At 44.7% G+C, this 25027-nt stretch overlaps 1 protein-coding gene and 1 long non-coding RNA gene across 3 annotated transcripts in view; one reads left to right on the top strand and one right to left on the bottom strand.

The window, feature by feature from the left end:
* LSAMP (limbic system associated membrane protein) overlaps positions 1-25027 on the top strand; it is an 878636-nt gene that overhangs the window by 577311 nt on the left and 276298 nt on the right. The window lies entirely within an intron of this gene.
* LOC137863987 (uncharacterized) lies at positions 19735-22271 on the bottom strand. Its single transcript, XR_011101251.1, has 2 exons — positions 21161-22271; positions 19735-21024 (listed from the first exon to the last, which is right to left on the bottom strand). It is a non-coding gene; the product is annotated as an uncharacterized lncRNA (long non-coding RNA).

Genomic DNA, 25027 nt, shown 5'->3' with positions numbered 1-25027 from the left:
TGCTGTACAGAGAGCAATGCCACTGCAGGACGGAAAAATGCCATTGATGGTACTTTGATCCTGTAAGTCACTAACACAGCTCCAGTACAGGCTGATGTTAGTCGAACGTGATTCCCCTGAGCTGACCACCCTGCCTTTCCTGATGGAAAGGTGCATGGTCTGCAATCGCTTCCCACTGCAGCCAGGGCCCATTTCATGCAACTTCTGCTCCTACAAGGAGGAAGGGGGTTCCCTCCCTGGCATCCTCAGCAGGCACTGGTTTCCTGTTTCCTCTTAGAAGAACGTGAAGTCATGTGGAGAGACAGTGTTGAGATTAAACGAGGAACGCTGAGGTTATGAAGGTGATTTGAGGCTTTGCAGCACAGAGCGATGTGCCTTTGCTCGGCAGGCAAAACACAGTTTGGGAGGATAAAAGGTACAAGGGAGCACAGCTCATCTCCTATTTTCCCTTCCTTCAACACCCTCAACATCCTTAGTACCACAACTGCTGTTAGTTCACTATAATACCTAAATAAAAATTCCAGTTAGCCCCCATCTTTGGAAGACTTCTTAAGTTGATAACCCCCTTTTCTTCTAAAATAAACCATGACACCCCAACTTTTAGCAGAGATGTGTGCTGATACGAGCATTAAAATTCTATGGCCATAACTGCAGGCTGTTTGAATTGGAAATTATTTGCTTTCTCTAATCCTCAAAATAAGCCAAATAAACCCAAACCGCCTCACTGCAAAGGTGACTCTCACTTTCTCGTCTGTTTGGAGTGGGCTGTGTGGATCCTGAATATTTCTCCATGACTGAAAGGAAGTAAAACCTGTCCCTCTGTGGCTGCGGCTCTGAACGGGGTTGGCTTGTTCTGGCAGGTGCGCTATCTTTAGGAGCTGTGTGAGGAAAAGCCTGTGGCTGGAAACACCACAGGGAATTAAGAAAGATGAGGCACAATCCTCCTCCTGACTCGGGGAAGGATATTAGTCAAGTTAGGGGAACTTTTTCCCCCTCTGTTCAAGCCTCACTGGCAGGCACACTGCACAAATAAGCTTATCGGGGCTGGTTTTTCGCTCTGCAGCTGGGGATGGTGCTAACAAAGCAGCTAGTGGCTGGCTCCCTGGCTTAGGAGTCAACTGTTCCCTGACCTCCGTGTATAATTTAAGAGCAGCCTGAGGGGATACTAGCCTGGGAGATCCCTTAAATCCCACCATCTGGCCAGGGCCCCAGGCCCCTGGTGACAAAGGAGCTGAGCCAAAGAGCACTCGTGTTGCAGCTGCACCCCGGCTCCCCTCCGGTGCTCCCCTAACCCTGAGGGCTGCGGTGGGAATCCGGTGCCATCGGATCCCACCCCACACCAGCTGGAAGCATCCCTACAGCAGAGGGCTCCTCCCTCCGAGGACATTTGGCAGCTCTTTGCCCTGCCAGCCAGGCCTAATTCCCTCATCTGGTAGGAGCTTTAGATACAGGAGAGAGAGAGAGAGAGGATGGATATTATTCCAGATGACTTTTTCAAGTCAATGCCACGATGAAAATACTGTTTTTGTTCTTAAACTATTTCCTGCTTTATGTTTTTTGTTGCTGCTGCTGCTGTTATATATGGTTGTCTCCTGAGAAATCATCTCTATTTGAATTTCAGGAAAGATTATTTTTTATTTTCTTTAAGTCCAGAGTGTACATGTTTATAAATCAGTGAAGACAGAGCTAGATCTCAGTTCTGCTTGGTCCTCTGTAAAAACTGTGTGCTCTGATTTAATACAGGAGCTGTCTGTCACCGACAATGGATGGCTCTACCTAACAGAACTGTTGACGCACAGAAGTTATTTCCATCGCATCTACAAGCTTAAAGAATGTGTTTTGCCGATGCGATTAATTTGAAACAAACCCCGTGTATCCTCTAGGAAAAAAAAAAATAAAATTAGGACACAGCAAATCCAGGCAGAAGAAGGGTGGCTAAGCCTCTTCCCCTGTCGGAGTGCACACGGAGCTGAATAGTTGAGAGGCGACCACTGGGACTGCTCCACCTGCGGAATCACAAAGCCCTGGTACAAATCCAGGGCAGCTCCTATGGCATGATTATAGTGCCTGTGCAGGTGGCAGGACCCCTTTATGCAGGGTGCCGTGCACGTGGTGTATAGGTCTCGAAGACCTTCAGGACTGTTTCTCAATTAAAGCTTACTGCACTGATTTATTATTATTATCAGTTTTACCCCCCTCTGGGGAGGGGACAAAGAGGATAAGGAGTGTTGGGATTTAGCACGTGAGGATGCTTGGCAGCAGGTTTAGGCAGTGGTAAGGCCAACGTTATATTTTATTAAATACCTGCTTGTAGTTTAGTCAAGAAACCTGCCAGCCAGCGTGCAGTGTCCAAATAGACACGTGGGAGCTCTCTGGACCACCAGTGCTGATCTCCAGCGCTTGGACAAACAAGAAAGCCTTCCTCTAGGTGTTGGTCAAAGCAGGCACCACGTTTTTGCTCTTCTGAGAGCCAGCCAGCAGCGTGCAGCCCATGCACGATGGCAGCACAATCAGGCAGTGCCTGTAATGCCTTGTGACAACTGAATATCAAAGGTTTCCATACCAATGTGTTTACTATTAGGTTTCCTTCTTTGTGCTCCCACCTATCTTGGCTTCTCCCCAGAGCTGGAGTGGGAGGACGCTGTCAATTATTTTATTTGTGCTCTGTCCGCAGCCTGAACCTCTGCCCATTATTCTAGGGAAGACAGCTGTTTTTGTTGCAATGAATGGCTGGAAACAAGTTAACAATGCCGACACTTAAATTGACATAATTAGGCTTCAGAGTCAATACCCACAGAGACCTGTGAGAGGAGCTGGTATTTATCATAGCTGTTGTTTTAGTTCTTTCGCAATGGAATAAGATAGAGCTGCATTGGGGTATAATAAAAAAAATAAAATGAAATTACAAACCATTTTTTCTGTAACCACGAGGATTATCACTGTGGTAAATGGAGAGCTGAAGAGTCCTGTAGTCTCTGAGTGCTGCTGGATGATGTACTCCAGTGCATTGTTAGTTGCTCGTATAGCCTGAGCCTTATTTCTCTTGCTTACTGAAATGTTTTCCACGATATCTCTTGGTTTAATTGTTGCGTGTTTTGACGTATAGCCCACTTGACTTTGCTTTGTTCACCCTTCTTCTCTATTTCACATCCTACTGCAACTCTTTGCCTTCGTTCCACATCCTAGCTTGTCGTGATGCAAAATTTTAGGTCCAGGAAGGCAGCTCTACACCTTCCGTGAAATCTGTAGCTGTGCCCTTTGTGTCTTCCTCTGTTCGTAGAGTGTGCACATAACGTGGTGCTGTGCTATTTCCTCTGCGCGTAGCCGGTTATTGAGTGGTAACATTGCTTAGAATGCAAAAACGCAGAGCAATAAAATGAGTTGTCATAAAGGAAAAAGGGAATTTTTAAAATCAACTCAAAAATTTCTTTTTTCCCTTACCTGGAAACAGCTCTGAGCAGCTTAGTATGATCAGAGGTGTTTGCGTGTTTTTTTTGTTGTTCCTGGGCAACAATTGTATGGGTTGGAAGACCGAGCTGTCTACCTCCATTCGTGTAATGAGGCCACTGGAGGTAGAAGTTGACTCAGGCTGAGATGCACATGGAAGACGCTGAAATGCTCCTAAAACAGATGTGCAATTACAGCACTTCACATTTCCCTGGAACGCTGGCTTTGCGCTATTAGTTTCCTGACAAGGAAGTTTGTTTAACGTTTGATTTATTTTATTTCTTGGTGTATCTGAACTGCTGGAGCCAGGGTGTAGTATATTCAGAAGCAATAGAGCTTTTATAGGAACCTGTGCCTTTCAAGCTGGCATTTGCCCTTTTGCAAGCAAAGAAAAAAAACGCTGAAGTCTTCACAATGACTGGTGAATCCCCAAGTCAGCCACAGAAGTCTGAAGGCCTGTAGCACAAGACACATCGTAGGTCCAGGCTCTCCTCCAGGACCATTGTTTGAAAATAATGAAAAAGGCTTCAGCTGCAGAAGTCTGAGGAAAATAAAATAAATCATTCCTCTTTGAAGATAAAGGATACCAGATGATATTTATGTCGGGAGCTACCCTAAAGTGAAGAGCTGGGGGTAAGATTTGGCTTTGCCTCTTCCTATACTTCCAGGTTGCTTGGATCTGAACCCTTGTGGTTGGCTTTGGTTCCTCCAAATAGCTGTAACACTTCTCTCTTTCCTCTGTTTTCCTTAGAAAAAAAAAAAAAAAGCTAGAATAAAAAGTCAGTGAGTGAGGAGGAGAAAAGCAGCAAGGGAAGGACAGAAATGCAGCATTCAGCTTCAGTAAGTCTGCTGTGGACCACGGTGGTCCCTGTTGCCTTAGGGAGGCTGCCCAGATCCCAGAGAATCACAGAACCATTAAGGTTGGAAAACACCTTCAAGATCAGCTTGAAATTTCCTCTTTAGAGGAGTGCTTTCATGGAGTTCCTCCTCTGAGCCCCAGTACCCAATTTCCATGGGCTTCCTTCCCTTCCACCACCATTTAGCACATGACTGGTGAACTGTCGGGGTGGCCTACGTGGATCCTCTGCACCATGCTGACCACTAATGTCTCTGTGCTCAAAATGAGGACTTTCAGTCCAAAATGGTGTTTCTAAAGAAGTCAAAAAGAAAGAGAAGAAAAGGGAAGGGCTTCATGATGGAGCACAGCATGTTTGTTTTGAGTTTTTAACATGAGAAATGATTCCAACCTCTCGCAAATTAGTAAACCCAATTCATAGACAAACGGGGTTGGCTGGCTTTCAAAGACAAAGAGCAGAGACCATTCACTGTTGCTTACTAGCAAAGACAAATAATATTTTAAACCTCTGTCCTGCCAGTTCCATGCGGGTAGGTCTGTTTTTGCCTGTCCAATATTAAAAATAAATAAAAACTCGTGGTTTCACGGTGGCCTGGCTGGGAGGAGCTGTTCAGATTTGATACAGACCAAACGCTGAGCAAAGCTTTGATCTGTGAGATTAAAAAGCATGTTTTTCTCCCTGTCATACTCTACATCTGAGCTTCAGAGACTTGTTAGCTTCCCAACTTCTGACATGAAGTTAGGGTATCCTATTTAGGAGGCTGGTCTCTGCTATTGTAACAATGGCAGTCATCCTGCAGTCGGTCTGCTGGTCTCTTCATTCCTGAACCATCTAAGGTGAGATTTTAAGCCTGGCTGTATGTGATAGATATCCCCTATGCTGTCGTCTTGTGGGGAGGGAACGTGCTCTTCTAGATGAATCTGGGGGTCTGAGTGTCGTGGGTGACTGAACTAAGCCTTACAGGGGCGCCTGGCCTCCTGTGCTAATAGCTGCTCAGGGACACTGCTGGAGGGCTCACCAAGGTACTTGAATTACCTGCTAAATATCTGTATTCAGCCTCTCTGCAATTGTGAAGTGAGCTGAAATGATAGGCCTCCCATTCCTCTATGCTACAATTGAGGTACGAGTTTTGAGCTCTTGGATGAGATGATTGCGCTGAGAAAACCAGCTGGCTGGAAGCTGAATGTGAGCGAGGGACCAGACCAAAGTACTCCGAAAATCACAGCTACCTCTGCTCATTTAGGACTGAAAAACACCTTGTTGTCATTAGCCTCTCCAGCCTGTCAGTTTGAAAAGTGCCTCTGTAGAGCTCGGTTTTTATGTATTAGCATTTGGGAAGAAAGCCTTATGCAGCAGCTGGGAGATTGGTGAGAAAACATCCCCTGACCTGGTCATCCTTCTGTGATCTTTCACCTCTTCTCGCCTGCATTGTGGCACTGCTCTATAACAGCATAGGAAATGATCATATGCTTTTTACCACCCAAAAAAAAAAAAAAATGTTTCCTTTGCTGTGTTCTGATTTATTCTCCAATACGTATTGTATTCTGATTTATTCTCCCTGCCCCGAGCCCTAAATCAGATTTGCTTTTCCTGCACAATGTCAAGTCACCGTCAAGGTTTTGATATTTGTCCTGAAAGCTGACCCCAGTTTTTTGGCCACTGCCAGAAGGTCAAAGTGAAAGGCACGTCTAACCTCGCTGCTTCTCAGACAAGGCAGAGCTTTCTCTTGGGGGTAGGCGACGGTTTGTCTCTTTCTGTTAGTCAACGGCCATGGGACCAATGGCCACCCCAAATCTCCCAAGTTCCTATTCCAAGTGTAACATCCACATTTAAAAAAAAAAATTCCTTCCCCATTAAATGTGCAGCAGTTGATCCAGGGGAACAAATGAGGAGAAAAAATGATCCATGGCAGATGTTAGTCACATCGTTACCCCACCACTGCAAGTTGCTTTGATTTTTGTGGTGAAGAGGTGGTGAAGAGCTAGCGTAGAATACTTTTCAACTAAAGCATATCTACATTTTAGGTATTGACTGCTTATGAACCACGCAGCATATGCCTCAGACTTGGAGAGTAAGCAGTTTCTTGATACAGAAGTCAAAATGCCAGCTCAAAAAAACACAAAAAAAAACCAACCAAGTATATTAAACTAGTTATGTCAGGGTTGCTTTGAACTTCATGCTATGTTCAAGAATGTAGAGTGCTTTTCAGTTTCAAACTCCTTCACAAACATTTTGAAATTAATTTTTAATGGCTGTGAAAGATGAGTGACTATTACCCTCACTTTATACTTGAAGAAGACTAGAATCGATGCGACTTGCTGAAAACGATGGGGGAGTAGGTAAGCCTTCTGTCTGGGCTACTTGGACTGGCATTTTTTATATGTTTTATTTTGAATCTTAACTAGCACATAGGTGAGTTGGATGAAAAGCCTGTCTTTTATTGGCTGCCAAGAGCACAGTTTTGTTAGTTTGACAGCACCTAACCTCTCACAGAGGCTGTACAAATGGGATCCATGCTACCGATGCTCTCTGAAGAAGGGCCTGGGAGGACTGTCTGCCAAAAACACTAGTGCTGGCGTTCTGCTCAGTGTTATCCTTGGCTTCATTTCACTGTTTATGAATGGGGGGGGAGGGGGGGGGGGAAGTTGTCATCTCAAAAAAAAATCAGATATTAAGAATTGTTAATGGCTAATGCTCAGGCAGACAGCAGAGGAGACCTCTTAATTCCAAGGAAACCTGTAATGGGACACTGCCATATGTTTAGAGCATATGGACAGCTGAAATGAAATGCTTCTGGAGGGAGGGCACTCGGAGGCATTACACCTTGCATGGCAGCATTTGAGACCAAAACGGTAAAAAAAAATCATGGTGGGGGTGGGTCAGCCCTACCTGCTCCGCAGACATGTTAATGAGGCAAGTGGAGAGCTAATGGACTACTGATTAAGCATGTTATAGACATCCATTTAACTAAAGGAAATATTATTGTGCCGTGCTTACCCGGGAGGTCAGAGATTTCACAGTTTAAAGCTGCAAGAAGCATCCCTGAGGGTTATTAAGCCACAACCTCTCAGATCTCCAAGGAACGAGCATTCAGCAGTGCACCATTAGCCTGTGAGATCACACGGTCTTGTTACCCTCCCTTCCCTCAATTTTTGTTGCATTCACCTGCTGGGTCTTGTCTTAAATTAGGCTGCGAGCTCTTCCTGGCTTTCTTTGTATTTGCATAGAGACTAGCACAATGGGGCCCTGATACTGAATGAGGCTTTTGGATCTCGCTGTAATACCAATATATGAGTAATGAATAGCTAATAATAATAATAATAATACTGTCTGCTTTGTTATGAGCTTCTTTTTTTTTTTCCCTGCTCTTATCCGTGAGTTACCTCACCCTCGGTGGCTTGAGCCCACGATATCTTCTCCTATTTTGCTGTTGTAAATTGTAGTGTCTCCAGTCCAGCAAGAAGACGGACGCTGACGTCCTGCAGGAGGACGAGGGCATGTGACAGGTAGCATAGATGTTCAGTCAGGTCAAATAACAGCCTTATACTTTGGGGCTTAAGCTGCCTCCCAGCTGTCTTCACCAATGTTTCAGTGCTGTCTCTCCTGTGGTTTATTCTGATTCTTGTGACCTTTTCCAGCTCTGTTTCTTGCTTTGCAGTTAGAAAAGGAGGATGCCAAGGGCAGCTGTATGCAGAAGCCCATCCTGTAAACAGGGCTGCCTTCTCTAAGGGGAAATTCTCTCTACTCAGAAGAGATTTCTCTAGGGTTAGACCACCCTTCCCTCAGAGGGAATAGGCTGGGAAAGCAAGGAGGGCAGTCTGTAAAAGGAAACCCAAATCTCTACCAGAGCTGTATATGTCAGAATAAAAATATTAAGAGAAAGAATGAGGTGTGTTCTTTCTCTTAATATTGTGTGAGCTGCCATGGACTAGCACTGACTACATCTCTCCTTAAGTGCTTGGTCGCTTCTAATGGCTTGCCTGTTCCAGCACTGTCTTGATTACCGAACCCTTTCAATTTGTAGGGAGAGATTTTTTTTATTTTATTTTTTTTGGTAGTGCTAAGGTGGATACTTATCCTGCACTCCTACGTGGTAGTGCACACCTCCCCTTTGAGTTACCAATTATTTTTGGATTTCTGTCTTGCCTATTCAGTTTTCCTCTTCCTTTCTTCTCTGCAAAGGCAACCCATTCTTACTGAGTGGGTATGGCTAATGAAAGGTTGCTCTTTGCTTGGGCTCATAATTCCCAGACAACTGAAAATGAGGATGCAGCGGAGTCCTTACAGGAAATCTTACTGGCAAGGCCAGCTCTATAATGGACTCTCTCTAACCCCTCTCACTCCTCGCACCCTACCCTTGCACCATTTTCTGATGTCACCCTGTTACCACACTGCTGCTTCAGGGCCGAAGAGCACCCCGGCATTCCCTTAGTTATTGCTCAGAGTTGAAAGAAAGGGACTGCTGCCAAAAGCAAAGTCTCTCCTCTCCCCATTTATGTGTACATCAGCTGTAGAGCAGAATCCATAACCAGGAGTCTGCCTGTCTGTCTGAAGGGGGTATAACAGAAGGGTGCGTCTTTCCTACTCTAGTTTTTGGTTGGAAGGAGACTCTGAGAGGGGTATGGAAAGGGAAGGAGATAACCCCCAGGAAAGTCAAACTATCTATTTATTTAGTTATGTGTTTTGGGTTGCGTTTTGCATTAATCGCTGCCACACACAGAAGCCCTGTAATTTATTATTGGTGATAAGTGTGGACAGTAGCTATTATTTTTGCTCTCTGTTCTAAAACGTGGCAAGCAGGGACACTTAGATTTATGGAACATGCATTATTCAAATCTCAGGGCCCGATGGCTCAGCATGAGCAACCCCAGCTATTTCCAGAACCTTTTGGTCCTTCCTCCTTTATGCCTCCTTGTTTTTCCCTTTTCTTACTTTTTTCATTTTTTTTCTGTTTTATTGGGCTGCATGAGGACAAGTGGAATTTTTTCATGCCAGGGTAGCTTCAGTGAAACCACGCCAGTGACAGAAGCAGTCCTGCAGGGACTTCACAGGCTAATGCAGCAGGGGCCTGATGCATGCCCTGTAATGCTGAGTCAGAGGAAAAGGCAGTTTGCATTTGGATAGGTACCTGGCTGCTGGAAATTTAGGCAAATAGCTTCCTGGGTCAGTCGTCTGTATTTAGCTTTTAACATCTGATCTCCTCTGGAACTGTGGTAGGGCTGGAGCAGAGGCTGTACGTGTGCCTGGGCTGGCACTCGAGGCATTAAAGCTACTTCACCTCTCACCTTTGGCTGTGAACTGCCTCTAAAAATGCCTGAAATCACTCTCACGTCTGCAGTCATTATGTTAACAGGTGGATATCATGCAAGCAGAGGATCTAGGCGTCTCTCTCCTCTTCTGTGGGTCTTAAGCTGCAGGGTACAAATTGCAGGAGCTGAAAGGGTTCCCCTGACAGCAGTTCCCTCTAGCCTGTGCATGGATTTGGGCTAGTTTCTCCCTCCAGCTGCTTGCGACTGCTGCTTAATGAACAGCCAAGAATTTCACAGGAGGGCAGAGGAATCTGTTTCTAGGAAGCTCCTGCTTACATGCAGTTAGCAGCAAAAGAAAAAAGAAAAAAAAAATCAGGTGTGGAGCAATGGGACAGCTAGTAAATTCTGAGGAGCCTTCAGACCCGGCGATAAAACCTGATGGTGGTAGCAAAGCTGAAAATGAAGTCTTTATCACTGAAGAATAATGTACGGGGGCCTGAGCAGGATCGCATCGTGGAAAGACAAGAGCAGTCAAGGAGTAATGCTAAAAGCAGGAACAAAATTTCAGCAAAATGAAACGCTGAGTGACTGGATAAAGTGATTTGATACCACCTGAAGTGGTCCAAATAACACCTACTCTACGTGTGTACTGCCGAAGTGCTACAAGCCTCCGAGTGTGAGCACTCTTGTGCCATCACAGGTATGTCTGTGCTGGAATGCTGCCCTTCTGTGCAGGCAAGGAAATAACCTGTACAAGTATAACCTTATATTTTATCAATATAGGTACATCTGCTCTGGGCTTGTAGGATAAAACCACTACATTTCTGCACATATTACGCTTGTCTGGAGTTTCATACTGCCTTTTAAAAACACTATTGGAAATAAATCATCAGGAACGTATGAAACAGGACATCGTAGAGAACCAGGGAAGAGAACCAAGCTCTGGGGATCTGAAAACTGGAGCGTGAGGGTTTATTTCCCCTGCGTTAGTTCACGTAGGTTTTTTCCCCTCTCTCATTAAATTGTAGAGAGGGGAAGCAGGGGGACCTACTTATACTCTCAAAAATATATGTGAATATCAATACGCAACTTTACCCGATGTGTCTGAATCAGCCTGGTTGTTCTGGTGTTCTTCTTATTATTTCCATACTAAATCACACTAGAAGAAAACTCTTCTTGCTATTGAGACTGCTAGGATCTACTCCCAGGGCAACAAGTATCTAATAAAAAAAGAAGAAAAAAAAAAAAGGCAAAACTGGGGAGAAAAAACAAGATAAATGTACAACAGACTAAATGACAATTTTGAACCAATGTGGATTGGGAAAAATCAATGTAATACCATAAGTTCTGTCTTTCTGTGTGGAAAAATGAAGTAGGGTCCCAGACAAGCGTTCTGCGTAGATTTGTGTTGGCTCTATCAAAATACCAGTTCTGATAGAGCCTTTAGTGAGACAGATTTCAGCTCTCAAAGTCATAAGCATGTTAACTGTTTCTCAGCCTCTAAAATAGTGTGGCCAGGAGAAACTCAGTTGTGGTTTTGAGTTTGTGGGAAAGAACTGAAACCTGTAGTAATTCAGACTTGGACCAAAGTTAGAAATCCTGATTCTGAGAGCTGCTGAACTTCGACGTGTCATCTGGAAGAGAACTTTGTGCCTGGTGCCTCCCTATAATAGGATTACTCTGAATTATCCAAACTGAAATTGAACACACACAGCAGCGTCGCATGGACTGGAGAAAACAGGTTATCAGGCTCAAGCAAATGTTGTTTGTAGCAGCTAATTTCTTGAATGCACAATAAGGAGTGCTGGCTCCCATTTTAAGGCACTGTGGATTTTAGTTCTGAAACTGAAAATTGCATCTGGTTGGAATATTTTCTCTAGGAAAAACAAACAAACATCACTTTTTTAAATATAATATAAAAATGAGCCACAAATCAGAATGGAAATGCAAGAGCAAACTGCCGATGGAAAATTAATTTCTGGGAAAATTTCAGAGGAAATTGAGCATGATACAGTCCAAAGCTTTGATGAGATTGACACATACCTGCAGAACATTTTGATTTCCACAAACTGGCATTCTTACAATGTTTTGCAAGAGAGATTTCTCCAACCGGTGTTGCTTATTGTGGCTCAGTCATTATGAATGACTTGAATAGACCAAGTCTGTTGTCCTCCCAGGAGAATAGCTTGAAGAGTGACATGATACAAGACTTCAAGTAAGTAGATTATTAAAAACTCAGATGATAGTTTTAAGAGTCTAAAGGGAAAAGTAAGGATATTGAAATCCTTAGAATGCTTTGTATATTATTTATAATGTTAGGGTAATGCCTAGAGGTGAAATACAGTTCCTGTCCCAAATTCTGTGTATTTAAAATAGAGAAAGCTTGAAAGTCGGTTGTCAGCCTGCTAGCAAGTATCTGCAGGATATTTTGTCTGGCTCTGAATAGAGGTAAAAAATGAACTGCAGGAAACTGTGGATACAAATGAAGTGGCAAGGGGTAGTCTTTAAGAACGGACTAGCCAGAATGCCCACAAATTTTAAATGGGATCAAAATCTGGAACCAAATCATGCAGGTCATGCTTGTATGAAAAGAGGAGGAGAAGGCAAGACTATCGAGGGCAATCATACACAAAGTGCATCAGCAATGCCAGTAGCATGTGCCAGAGGTTTCTGGCAATGTGTGTAAAGGAGACATTAATGGAACTATCAGGAAATAATAATTAGCGAAGTGTATAAAGACAATGTATTATTTATAACGCGGCTCTTCTCTGAAAAGTGTAGTTGTTGGTAGGTCCCAATAGGCATCCGCAGGGGTTGAATGTGATCCTTCGGGGAAGGATGCATTTTCCAGCAGTATCTGGGAGACCTACAGCTGCCCTGTAGCATGTGGTGAGAGGCACTTTCCTTGAAAGCACAGCCCAGATTCTTAGGCATGTGTTAATTATATTAAACATCTCGCTCGCAAACGCAGCTGCTGTACTCCCCAGATCTGTTCCTACCCCTGTACAGCATTGTCTATCCCCCCTCAACCCCACTCCAAAGTTAGGACTTGACTCCTAATAGCTTCCCTTTCTCTGTGTTTCTGATCTCTAAATGCTATAGCTGCTGTCTTCTTTTCCAGCTATGAGTGATGTTGGTACAAAAAGGTTTCTATTATCTCTTCACTGCACCTCTCTTTCTTATCATATCTCTGAAGACATCACTAACCTTAATTCCAACCTAATCCAGAAGTCCCCCTTTTTGACAGGGTTCTTCAGCAGGCTACTCCAAGGAAGGTGTTTGTACCCAGGAAGCCTTGATAGGGTCTAGCAGTCAGCGTGCAAGGGCTTTGGGGCTCTACTACTCCCTTAGTCATTATGAACTATTTTCATTTATCTCTACCTATTCATCCCCTTTTAAAAAGGGTATAAAAATGAAGTCTAAGCTTACCTGGAGCAGGAGTTGGCATGCTGAGAGTTTTAAAGAAGGTATGCTGGCAGATGTGGAAGGAAGGACGTGATGGATGCTGAATCAAAAAATCATAGAATCATTCGGGTTGGAAAAGACCTCTAAGATCATCAAGTCCAACCATTAACCCATCACTGTGAAGTCTACCACTAAACCATGTCCCTAACCACCACATTTACATGTCCTTTAAATACTTCCAGGGATGGTGACTCAACCACTTCCCAGGGCAGCCTGTTCCAATGCTTCACAACCCTTTCAGTGAAGAAATTTCTTCTAATATCTAACCTAAACCTCCCATGGCACAACTTGAGGCTATTTCCTCATCCTGTTGTTTGTTGCTTGGGAGAACAGACTGACCCCCACCTCACTATGGCCTCCTTTGAGGTAGTTGTAGAGAGTGATAAGGTCTCCCCTGAGCCTCCTTTTCTCTAGGATAAGTAACCCCAGTTCCCTCTACCGCTCCTCCTAAAACTTGTTCTCTAGCAGAATGGTTATTATATTAAGGTTCTCTCAGAATCCCTCTCTGATTCCTCTAGGGATTTTCTTGTTTTCATCCTAAACTGTGAATAGTAGAGTTCCAATCTAGTGCATTTACAATTTTGCAAGCACCGTTGCCAAACATCCTCTATTTCAGACAAATGTTATAGTCCTTCCTGTACTGATAACTTTCTAGAAATTGTCAGAAAGAAGGGGATGAGCAATCTTACTTAGTAATCTGCCAATTCTTTATTTATTTATTTAGAGTGCTTGCACTTACCCAGGCTATTTTCGATTGTTGTAGCAGGATGAATGAGCTTTTCTAGAATGAAGGATAGAGGATCAGGTGCCTCTGTAACCCGTGTGACTTGTACAGGAATAACTCCAGCACATGTAATAGAAGCATCTTAATGGGCAGACTGCATGATTTCTGCATTACACCCCCACTTGCTGCCTCCTTGACTGTGTTTTGCCACCCATGTATTCCATACAGAAGTTCTCTACAGAAGGGCAGTAATTGTTTCAGGTTTTAAATGTATCGTTTCACTTTCAGGGTTCTGATTTTGCTATTAAAAGGTATGATAGTGGTATATATCTGTGCATCTGCAGGGAGCTGGTTTGGTGCTATGATGTGATCCTGAAAGTTGTATTGTAACTGTTATGGGGCTTAGTGTCTAAGGAAACAGATCAGGGCTTCGTAGAAGCACAGTGGGAGATCTACCATACGTGCCTGGGTCAAACATACGGCAAAAGTGGCAGATACCGCTGTGTAATTCTTAGCTAAAGAGTTTCACAGAGCATACCTTGTATTTCCAAGCTATTTACATTAGATGGGCTCCTGAGAGAAATTGTGAGACAAAAGAGATTGAAGAACCTACGCGAGGTGGATACCAACCAGCAGCAGTTTATCTCTCTTTACTGAAAGCAGCACCATAACTGCTATTCTGATCTTTGTAAGCAATCAGCGTGTGGAATAAAGCCTCTGGCTGGAGCTAAGCTTGAGCAAGGAGGCCGCTGTGCCACCAGGGACCCTGCTCCCACGGTATTGCTTTGGAGTTTGCTTGGGCTCTTCTGCTGCACTCGAGGAAAACACTTTGCTTCATTGTCACGGGCAAAACAGTTTTCAGTTGGGGAGTTTGACTTTAATTTATTGCCAGTTAAAGTAGTATATGAGTCAGTAATTAAAAGTCTGGGAAACATGGAAGGAAAACAATGAAACAAAGATGGGGGAAGTCGTAGTCCCCTTCCAACAGCACACCTGGTTTTGGCCACAGGTTGCATACACCCGGTCCCTGCTGGTCCTTTGGATGGGGCAGTACAGGAGGCTGGGTCAGTACATGATGGTTTCTTGCTGCCACTCCTGGTTTCTTTCTCTTTTTTTCCCCTTCTCCTTTCTCCTCATGCATTTCCTCTGCTCTGGCACTGGTTCTCCACAGGCCCAGTCCCTTGGGGCTGTCCCTGCCCCAGCATGTATCCCCATAGCCACAGTCTCCTCAGAGGCCTTTATTTCTCTTTTATCTTACATATTTGAATATTTTCATTCCCAGTGTTGTTATCAAAACCAGTATGGACAGCTCAGGTACTTGTCTTTGCTCTGCAAAACCTAGACTAGGACTAGTGGGGTGGTCCTATGGCAGCTTAGGGTCCCCTCAGCTCTTGCCCTGGGGTTTGTTGGAGAGGAACGTGGACTGCCCTCTGCTGCTTTGCGAGCTCAGGAGGGGCTGAAGGAAAGAAAAGGATCAGAAAAGTCAAGACAGTTGGTGTATCTGACATTGGGTGAGATCTCCCCTTCAAGGTGTCCCAGGACCTGCCTGAATAACGAGGCCTGTAAGAGTTAGGCAGATAAAGACCAAGTGCCTGATAGTGACAGCAACGGTGTTTTATCACGGGTAGAAATATTTTATGAGGGGGCTGATAGCATAGCTAGGGATCACGTCTGACCTGCCAAACACCAACATCTCCCCTTCTCAGTAGTTCCTGTGGACAGCACAGGACAGAGGAGCAAAGTGCTTTGGCCTTGCCAGCAGAGCACGGCTTGGGGCTGGGTTCCCCTCCGGACAGAAGGAGCAGCCAGCAGCACCTCTGGGGCTCCTTTCTGGAGTCAGCTGGACTTAAAAACAGAGCTGGGAGAAGATGTCTTCGTACAGTGCGATTGAGAGCTCGCGTTGGAGGTAATGCTGCAGTGAGGAATTACTTTTTGTCACCGTTGTTTAAAAACAAGGAACCTTTTCTGGTGCTCTGCCCTTTTCACAGTCCGTATGTGTTTGTCAGCCTCGGTTGAGCTTTTAGAGAAGGGTTTTGCACCAGCGTGAGTATCACGGTGGGAACGAGAGGAAGTTGGACGTGCTTGAGTGTTTTGTCGGGTACAGGCTGTTTGCTGTCAGTGCCACAAGGAGCGTGCAGCTGGGGATCGCTGGGTGCCTCATCTTTCTACGGGAAGGCCCGGCACTGGGAGACCAGCAGGAGTGACATGTCAGCTCTGAGAGCCATCAGGGCAGCCCTTGGGGCCTTGCGACTAGAAGAGCAGCTGGTGGTGGAGGTGGAGATAAAAATACACTGCAAGGCTGTCACACAGGAGGGAATACCAGGCATTACACAAGTCCTGGTGTTGATAGAGCAGCTACCTGAAAGTGTAGAGGGATACAGCCATCCAAAACCTATGTACTCTTTTTTTTTTTCTGTCATATTATGCATGTACCAAATATACATTTCAGATTTGCTGGAGCTTATCTTTCAACCATATTCTCCCATTTCTATGCAGTGCGTTCATTTTAGAGACCTCTCCTTTGCAGTTTAAACCTCAGTGAAACATAGCCTCTGTTTGTTGCTCAGAAATCCCTTAATCATGGATGCTGCTTTCCTGCAGTAAGTGTGGCCTGTAAACACTCCAGGTTGTAGTATATCTGGCAGATCCAGAGAAACCTTTGAGCTAAGCACATGTAGAGTTTTAAAATTTCTTGTCCGTGATCACTGTGTCTTCTAACACCGTAGTGAGAGATGCCTCACTGGGCTCTGAGTGACTATTTCACAGATCCCATCCCAACACCATGGTGTTGCAATGCCACTGGTATTGCTGCTGAAGATCAGGCCCTTGCACTAGCAGTGTTGAGGGAAATGATTTCAGTGTCTCTGTGACTTCCAGCCAACCATTACTACTATAGAAATAACATATGTGTTCATCACCGGAATGCTTCTTTCCGTCACCATTCAGGCAGGGCTCAAAGGTGACAGAAAAAGCAGATTGTCCTTTAGCTTAATAGGTTGCCCTGCAGTTTTCTGATGCAGAGATCCTTGGCTTAATTTATTGCTGGAATGGATTGCTTCCAAATAAGGATAATCCTCCTCATGCTGTTTCTTCACTTGGTTACCTTCATGTTCTTTTCACTGGCAACATCAGCCTCTGCAATTCTGGTTTATTCTTGCCAGGAGACTCTTATTCATTTGCTGTGTTTATTGTAGTTATGGCCCTAAACCTGCTCTCTTCGGTAGCTTAAAACTTTCCAAGACAATTGCTTTGGGCCCTTGAACTTTTTGCTCATGTTTTCAACCCAAAAATGAGTTCCAGAAGAAGAATCTGTTTGGCTGTGTTGGTAGACAGGATTTTAAAGTCAGGTCTTTTTTTTTTCCCCTTTTCCTCTGGCTAAGCACATCGAAATTAATGACTTTGTGCTAGGTCAACTCCTGCTTGCATAAGGGAGAGAAAGTGCCAGGAGTTTGCTATCATGAAATTCCTACAGGAAAGCTGCATACAATGCAAAGGCATCTCTCACAGCTGCTCTTTAATAAAATGAGATGTTTGATCTGGCTTAATGAATCTCCTTGGCCCTTGAGGCTGGACCCTGGCTTTCACGAGGGTGCCTGGAAAGAGTAAGAATGCTTCCAAAAGAGATGATTGGGTTTTACCTTCAAAATATCAAGTGCTCTGAGATCTGAAGTGGCTTTGGCACACTCTACTCCCTCCTGTCCTGCTGCTGCACTCCTCTGTACTCACATGACTGCGGAGAAGCAGATACTAGAGATGAGAGAGGTAGAACTTGCATTTCAATACATTTGATCCCATAGTCTAGCGCAATCTGATTTTGATCCTCATTTCCTGCAAAGACAAAAGAAATAGCGTATGATTGTCTCTTCCCCTCTCCCATTTGTGGAACGTTGATGTTCCTTCTTCCTCTTTTTCTCTCTCTTTTTTTTGGGGGAGTGGGTTTGGGAGGAAGGTGAGAACAGGGAGATGGCAGGGAAGGAGTCATTTTTGCAACATGCAGATTCAGATGAACATGCAGAAGTCAAATCATACTTCTCCAGGCAATCTTTTTCCATGATCACAACATCATAGCCAAGGATTCTCACCAGCAGTCCATAACTTTTTCTTGTAGCATTAGGAAAGAGCACAGTAACTTCATTTTAGCCCTGTGCAAATGTAATTATGAGCAGAAATTCATTTATGCTGGTAATTTCCAACAAGAAGCTCCTCTTCCAAATAGAGGCTGAGAAGAGAGCATGAGAGTGCATTTAAGACAGGGAGGTAACTCGCTGTCTAACCTCGAGAAAAGCTCGTATTCAAATACCTCACGCTGTAACAGACCCTCACCTTCCTCTGCAAGGGGCCTGAGATAAGGCTGCTCTGTGAACCTCAGATGAATGAATTTCTCAGCTCCCATACGTGATCCGCATCTCAGCCAGAAAGTTGCATCAGCTGAGCTGTTTGGTGCTGCGCTAATTACTGGGTATCGACCAGGGGGCAGATGTTTTTGCATAGCTGACCTCAGCTGATGTTCTGCTGGGCAGCAGCTGCATTAACGTGACAGTCGTCTCCTCTGCTTTAAAGTCTGCAGAGGATATTATCCTGTCTCAGACCTGCACTTTGTTTCTTGGAGTACTCTAAGGGAAGGATGGGGACTGCTTGAAATGTGAAGCTGTGCTGTTCCTGCCTGGTCTTTGGACCGAATGGTTTTTAAATCTGAATATTGCCCTGCCACCAAGAGACAACGCAAGGTTGCCACAGGTCCTGGGTAGGAGAGCCCTGAGGAATGGGAAGTTGGCTGCTCACCTGTAGTGCAAAACAACTTCATTGGTAGGCAGGAGGCTTCAGTCTCTGTGACTTTCAACGTCTTCCACAGCATCAAACTGATATTTCAAAGAGATTAAGAACTGAAGGGAACATATGATATCCATTTAAAGCCAAGACTTCAGATTTAATGAAGGCTGTATCAGAATGAGATATGATTCAGATATCAAATTACATTTGTTTAGCCCAACACAGCTTAATAAATCACAGCAACATTTAATAAATATTTATCTTCTTTTAATCACCAGTTAGTGCTTTTTCTGATCTCCCCATTCCCTTAATGGCTCACTACTGTATTTATTAAATGTGATTTCCATTTCTCAAATAATCAATACATCTTTTTATTTTTTTGTAATTTGGGCAGCTTTACTGAACTTTTGCGAGATTTAATTAAGATTAAGGCTTAATCTTTAATTTCAATATATAAATTACCCCGTGTTCGCAATTAAGTCATTATTTGGTAACCTCATTTGGTACGAAGTCTTGACTGGAAATGTGGCGAGCTCAACAGCAGTTACAGTACAACTGTTAATGAACTTCAGGGGAATCTCGGGATCGGAGGAGGAACTTGGCTGCAATTCCATCTCTGTAGCTGGTGTGGGTACGTAATTAATAACGTGGAATGGGCAATAAGGACGGCAGGCTCGGAGAGGCTGACAGAGCCGCTCTTTGCATGGGTGTCTGGTGCAGCAGCAGAAGTCAGGGGGAGGTCAGTTGGAAAACATCAGCCTGTGGAAATGATAACGCTTGTAAATGATGACTCAGCTGCCAGCGCAGCATGCGGCACGCAGGGAGGCTGTGCCTAGGTGCCAGTTCTGCAGAGTATTTCCCATACCACACGTCCACTCCTGCTAGAGCCACATCAGAGCCCCAGTTTCATCCACAGCTGGTTATAGGAAGGGAGACCCCACAGCTGGTTCGGGTGCTGCCAGTGCAAATGACACCTTGCTGTCCTCAGGACCTTGACTGCCACCTAAACTCCTGGGAGGTGATGCTGTGCAGCTATTCCGTACTATCTTCTTCGTCATCATTGGCTCACAAACTTAAAATAATAATCTGTAAAGCTCAATAGGTGGTTGTCAAGGATTAAATTAAAGATTAAACCTGAATCTTACTTAAATTTCAGGGCATGCCATGTTTCTCACCACCTACTTGGCTGTCCTTCCCATGCAAAAAAAAAAACAAAATGGTATGTTAGTATCTTGTCACAGCTTGGTCATACAATTGGTTCTTCTGGGGAATGCTCCCATGTTCTACCACACACATAGAGCTCATGTCCTTGAAGAGACTGTAGCAGGTAGTTCAAGTCTGATGTGCTTTTGTTGGCCCAGGTGCTTATATGGTTTAATGACTTTAGCCTTCCCTTCCTGGCACTGGAAAGTTTGGTTTAAATCCTTGCCTGGGGTCTTCTACTATGTGCAGAAAATTTTAGCTGGTTTACCTATATAGTCACAAATATAATCACTAAAAAATCCATAAGGATGCATTTAATATTTATGAAGTTAATGCACTGGTCTTTGAATATTCCATGCTTCCATACCATCTGTCACATCTCAGTGTAATAGTCTCTGAATTTTGTATGACTCCAGAACTTCACATCTGCCGTGGTCCCATCTAGAAATCTGCCTAAAAGGGTCAAAGTGCCCCTTTTCCCTCTCCCACATCTAGCATAAACCCCATGAGTAGAATAAAGGCAGGGGTGTCGCTTTTGCTTAAAATGTTGTAGACTTGATTCTGAATTTTTACTTGACACCTGGACAAACTTCTAATCCTTGTAAAATTATCTATCCCTTAAATACTGCCTAACAGTTTTTTAACTGGGCATTAACTCTGACAGCCTTTTCTTGACGTGCCTTCTTATGTTCCCTTCTCTAGCCGTGTGAATGTTGCCAGGTAAAATACATACTCCGATGCTTCTTTTTATAGACTTGAGAAGTACAGCCATTTTATGTCTCATTTGGGAAACAGCCACTGCTGTAAATTAGTGAAGGGCGATCTCCTCTCTCTGCTTCCATCAGCGTGACTATTGCAGTGTATCTCTTCACTTAAGCCTACTTCAGTCGTGGCTCCCTTTTTGGGACCATTTTCCCTTCACAAACACTGTTGAAAGTGAAGGAGATTATCTGAGGAACTTGGTTGTTTCTTTTTGTTGGGTGGTTACAGCCATTTGCCTTTATCTCTTGGGTTGGAAATGGGTTGGGGATAGCAGACGGACACAGGGATGCGTTGTGGTGGTGGCTGCACGAGGTGCTTCTGACGAACCACATCACAGACTGGCTGTTCCACCACAATGCCACAAGTGCCCCTACTGCAGAGACATGAGAAAGGAGCAGGATTTGGTTCCTCTTTCTCCTCCGAATCCTCTGGTTGAAATTGTTTGCAGTTGCAGGGGGCTGGACTTGGTCAGAAGGTCCTTTATAGACCAGAAGTGGTTTAGGCTGAATAAGATGCTGCTTTCTAGGATAGTCATCAAGACTACAATCTGTAGAAGAAAAGAAAAAGAAAGTGTAGTTATATCATATTCAACAGATAAGGTGTATTGATCCAAGATGCAGGGCAATGCTTGTGTTCATTATCCTAAAAGAGTTCTTTTTAGGTTGCTTATTATTGACTCCCACCTTTTGTCTGCCTTGAGACTCCTTGGTGTCTTCTAGGGAGCTTGAAAGGTCCTCGGGCTGTCTGCAAGCAGCAAGCTTTAGTCCTGCTTTGTGGTAGGGTTTGGCATCTGTGGGTCAGCTCAGGTTGGCTGCATGGTGAAGCAAAGGTGTGAGGAAAGCTGTGTGTGCTCTGTGCTCGTGGGCAGCTTTGGGGGAGGTGTTGTCCACCAAACAGCTCGAAGAGAATCTGGAAGGGTCAGGAGGAGGAGATGGATGCCTAAATGGGGGGAAACATTAAAAGCAATTAAAGTACAGAAGGAGTAGTTCATCAAGAGCGAAGCAGGTGAGGTCCCGGCTGGCCAGCCAGCTGCCCGCATCTATCACTGCTCAGCACCTGCAGGCAGACGTTTTGTTGTGCATATCCTGCAGCTACCAGCACAGCGAGAGGATGCCTGGGGAGGAGGAGAAACAGAACTGCAGGCACTTGAAGGGAATTTTGCATTGGCACAGGGAAAGATCACAGCTTCTGGCAAAGCTGAAAAATGAGGTGGGAACACCAGGGGCTGGGCACTGGGAAGAGATTTCTTCCCCTGCAGATCACTAGGAGAGGAAAGGAGGCACACAGTGGTGCTGCTGGAGTGTTGTCCTTCTCTTTCCCACCCCTGCCTCTGGTTGAGGATGGAATAGCCCTCCTGATGCCTTCTGCATCTTGTAAGGATGATTGCTGCTATGCTATGCCAGCTGCATGGCTGCCAGCCTCTTCTAATTTGGATGTAATGTATGGCAAAGCCATAAAGTCATTTCATTGCACAGATCTTGTCAGAGACCACGTTCAGAAGCTCGGAGCAAGGGCCAGAAACTGCTCTAGCTCCACAGCAGCAGTTACCCTGTCGGTAATTTTGGCAGGGAGTTTCCATAATTGAGCACAGGTGCCAATTCCTTTAATGAAGCTGCAGATTCTCTGAAGGAACCCCCACAACTCGCCCCCAGCTACTGCTTCCCCGGGAGAAGGGGTGGGCAGTTTTGACAGACAGGTTGAATTCGCAGCAGAGCATGCAAGGACATCTGGGGAAAGAAGAGGGGACTGTGCAGCTGCCTGTAGCTGAGGAGGAAAAGGCATCTTGGCACAGCAGACTTGGATGCCTTGGGCTGACAGGTACTGTGTGAGTTGTGCCTCTCGAAGGCAAAACAGCTGGGTGCCTTCCGAGCACACCGGATCCACAGGCATCGCTTTCCTGGGTGCACTGCTCTTGTTCTGCTTCCTTCTTGTTAGTTTTACAGCCTCAGCAGGAGATCTGATTGTGAGGTAGGGCCTCAGTGAGGGAAGGGTTGGGTTGGGCTGGTTGTGTAAGAGAGAGGTTTGCAGCCAAGCCTGTGCCTGCCTGCAAGGAATTGGATGTGAATTAGCCAGGATTTCATTGTGGTAAGGCTCTACTAGTGGCAAAGCCCTGCTCACACGTGTGCAATGGCTTAAAAATAGTTTTTTTGCTGTATTTTGTGCCGCCTTCTGTTCCCACAACTGTGAGTCTCCCCCACTTAGGCTGAAGGGGAAACTGCTGAGCTTGGAGGAGGTAGCTCAGCCTGTGTGCTCTTGTCTAGGCTCAATCACTGGAACACAACATATACCCTCCACATCAGAGAAAGTTCATCCCAGCCATCAAGGTCCTCAAATCTGTGAGCCTTTTGCCAGATGGTAGCACAGCCATGCTCTCTAGGTGCAATTGCCACGTTAAATGCAAAGGGGTGCAGCCTCATGTCCATTACAAACTCTGGGACAGGGAAATCCTTTTTTATTCAGCTCCTTCAGTTGCTTTTGAATAGCCCCTGGCAGAAGAGGACCTGGCCCACAACCACAGGGCCCGAGAGCTGCTGTGATCCATCTGCTGAGAGGCTGACAGTGATACATAAACCAAGAAAACCCCTCCAAAATCAGTGGAGTCCTTCCCACCCTAATGAGATGCAGGCCAAGGTGAGAACAGGGATCAAAGTCGTGCTGTGATGCTGGACTTACTTCTTCTGCTCGTGCCTCAGTTTCTCTAGCTGTGAACTTGTTGATTACACACTTTGCTTCCTTATGTGGAGTATTTCAGGTTTCTGTATTGTCTGCAAAGATTGTTGTAATCCCCAGATGTTGTGGGAGTGGAAAGGATTATCATCATTATTTCTGACAGGCAGCTGTAATTTATCTTTGCTTACCAGACCCCTATGGTAGTTTTATTCTGGAATGAGTAAAGGTTATTTCAGCACGGGACTCGTGAGCTTATTTGTTGTTGAGCCTGGTAATAAATTGGCCCCAGACAGTGTTGCCTGAGCTGTGTGAACAGAGGAAAATTTTATGATTCGTAATTTAATTTGTGTTTTCTATTTCTCACTATTTGTATTCTCTCAAAGTCTGAAAGCACTTCTTCACCGTTTGGTCCGGACACTTCCTGTTTGATGAATGCTGATTACTTCCTTTTTTCCTCTTCCTGAGATTTTTTCTTTATTATTATTGTTATTTTATAAAGTACAAAACGACGACTTAATTAAGTCAGTCTGTCTCTTGAAAGTAAAGGGTTTTTTAGTTATTTTAAGCTCCCTCCGCTGGAGGCTTCTGCAACAGCATTGGAGAATGAAGCAACCTCAGGAAAATGCGATTTAACTTTATGCTGTGCATTTCTGTAGGGAGCGTGACAGTTCCTCCTTTGTCTGTGTCCAGCATTTTCTTTGAGGGGACCTTAGGGCGTTTGACATATGGTATTGTTTTAACCCTTACAAGAGACCTTTGGGAAGCAACCGGAGTGCTTTCAGGGCCAAATAGGTGGATGCAGTCAAAAAGCAACCTTAAGGACCGTGCTGAGGAATGGGATGGGAGGAGAAGGAGGGATGTGGGATTGTGCTGAGAGCTGCGGGGTTTTGAATGGGTAGTGAATGTAGTAGCAGAAAGGGAGGTGATGTTGACCAAAGTGAGAAAACCAGGAAAGGAATCAAGTAAAAGGCTCGCAGGACTGCCAGAAACAAAGTTTATAGAGCAAAAACTCTCAGAATCCATCCCACCACCTCTCCTTTTAGGTGTCACCACACGCTCTTCCATCCCATGCCTTTTGCTCAGAACCACTTCTAGAAATGCTGGTGCCTGCTCACCACAATCCAGCCGCCCTCAGAAAGCCTCTGCTTTGAGCATTGCCTGCAGTAAATCCACATCATCCTGGCCCTCCTCACCTTATCCTGGGGAGCTCTCCCTTATCAGGAGGCCCCGTGCACGTGCTTACTTTGCAAAGGTGGGGATGACAGTGCAGAGAGAAAGCTGTTTGCAGGGGTGGTTTTTCTTCATTTTTTTGCGTGCAGCTCTTTAATAGCCGTGTAATAAACCAGTATTGATGAAAGAGGCCATTTACCATCAACTTATTTGGTTTTCTGCAATGAGCTAATGTTTAATTAATGTGCAATAACTTTTGCAACCAAATGTATCCCTTTAGATTTACTATAGGGGACAGTCTGAACATCAACTTAAGCGGCCAATGACTGCAAATGTATTTATTAAGGTTTAAACATGTGTAAATGAGTTTGTGTCTATTTGCAGAGCTGTTAAACTACAGTAAATATGTTCTTTGTCAATTGGTGGTTAATTAACATCCATTAGTTCTCCATTAAGAGCACAGTTTGGTGTCTGAATTTCCTTGCTTAGCACTAACTTTGAATTAGGGCCCTATTTTTTCTTCCTTCCGCTCAACAGTTTTCAAAAGCTGCTTTCTCCGTAGGGCTGGAGCGCTAGGAGCAAGAAGATGTGCCAGTTTTTGCACCTTGCAAGGCAGCAGGTTCGCAAGGGGACAAGTGGCATTTCATTGCTCACCCTTCCTATGTCTGAACTTAGCAGCTCCCTTCCTCTCACAGCTCTGTTTCCCAAAT

Source organism: Anas acuta, chromosome 1, assembly GCF_963932015.1.
Source record: "Anas acuta chromosome 1, bAnaAcu1.1, whole genome shotgun sequence".
Lineage (NCBI taxonomy): Eukaryota > Metazoa > Chordata > Aves > Anseriformes > Anatidae > Anas > Anas acuta.
Note: the sequence above shows the minus strand (reverse complement) of the source record. Positions and strands in the feature narration are given on the sequence as shown.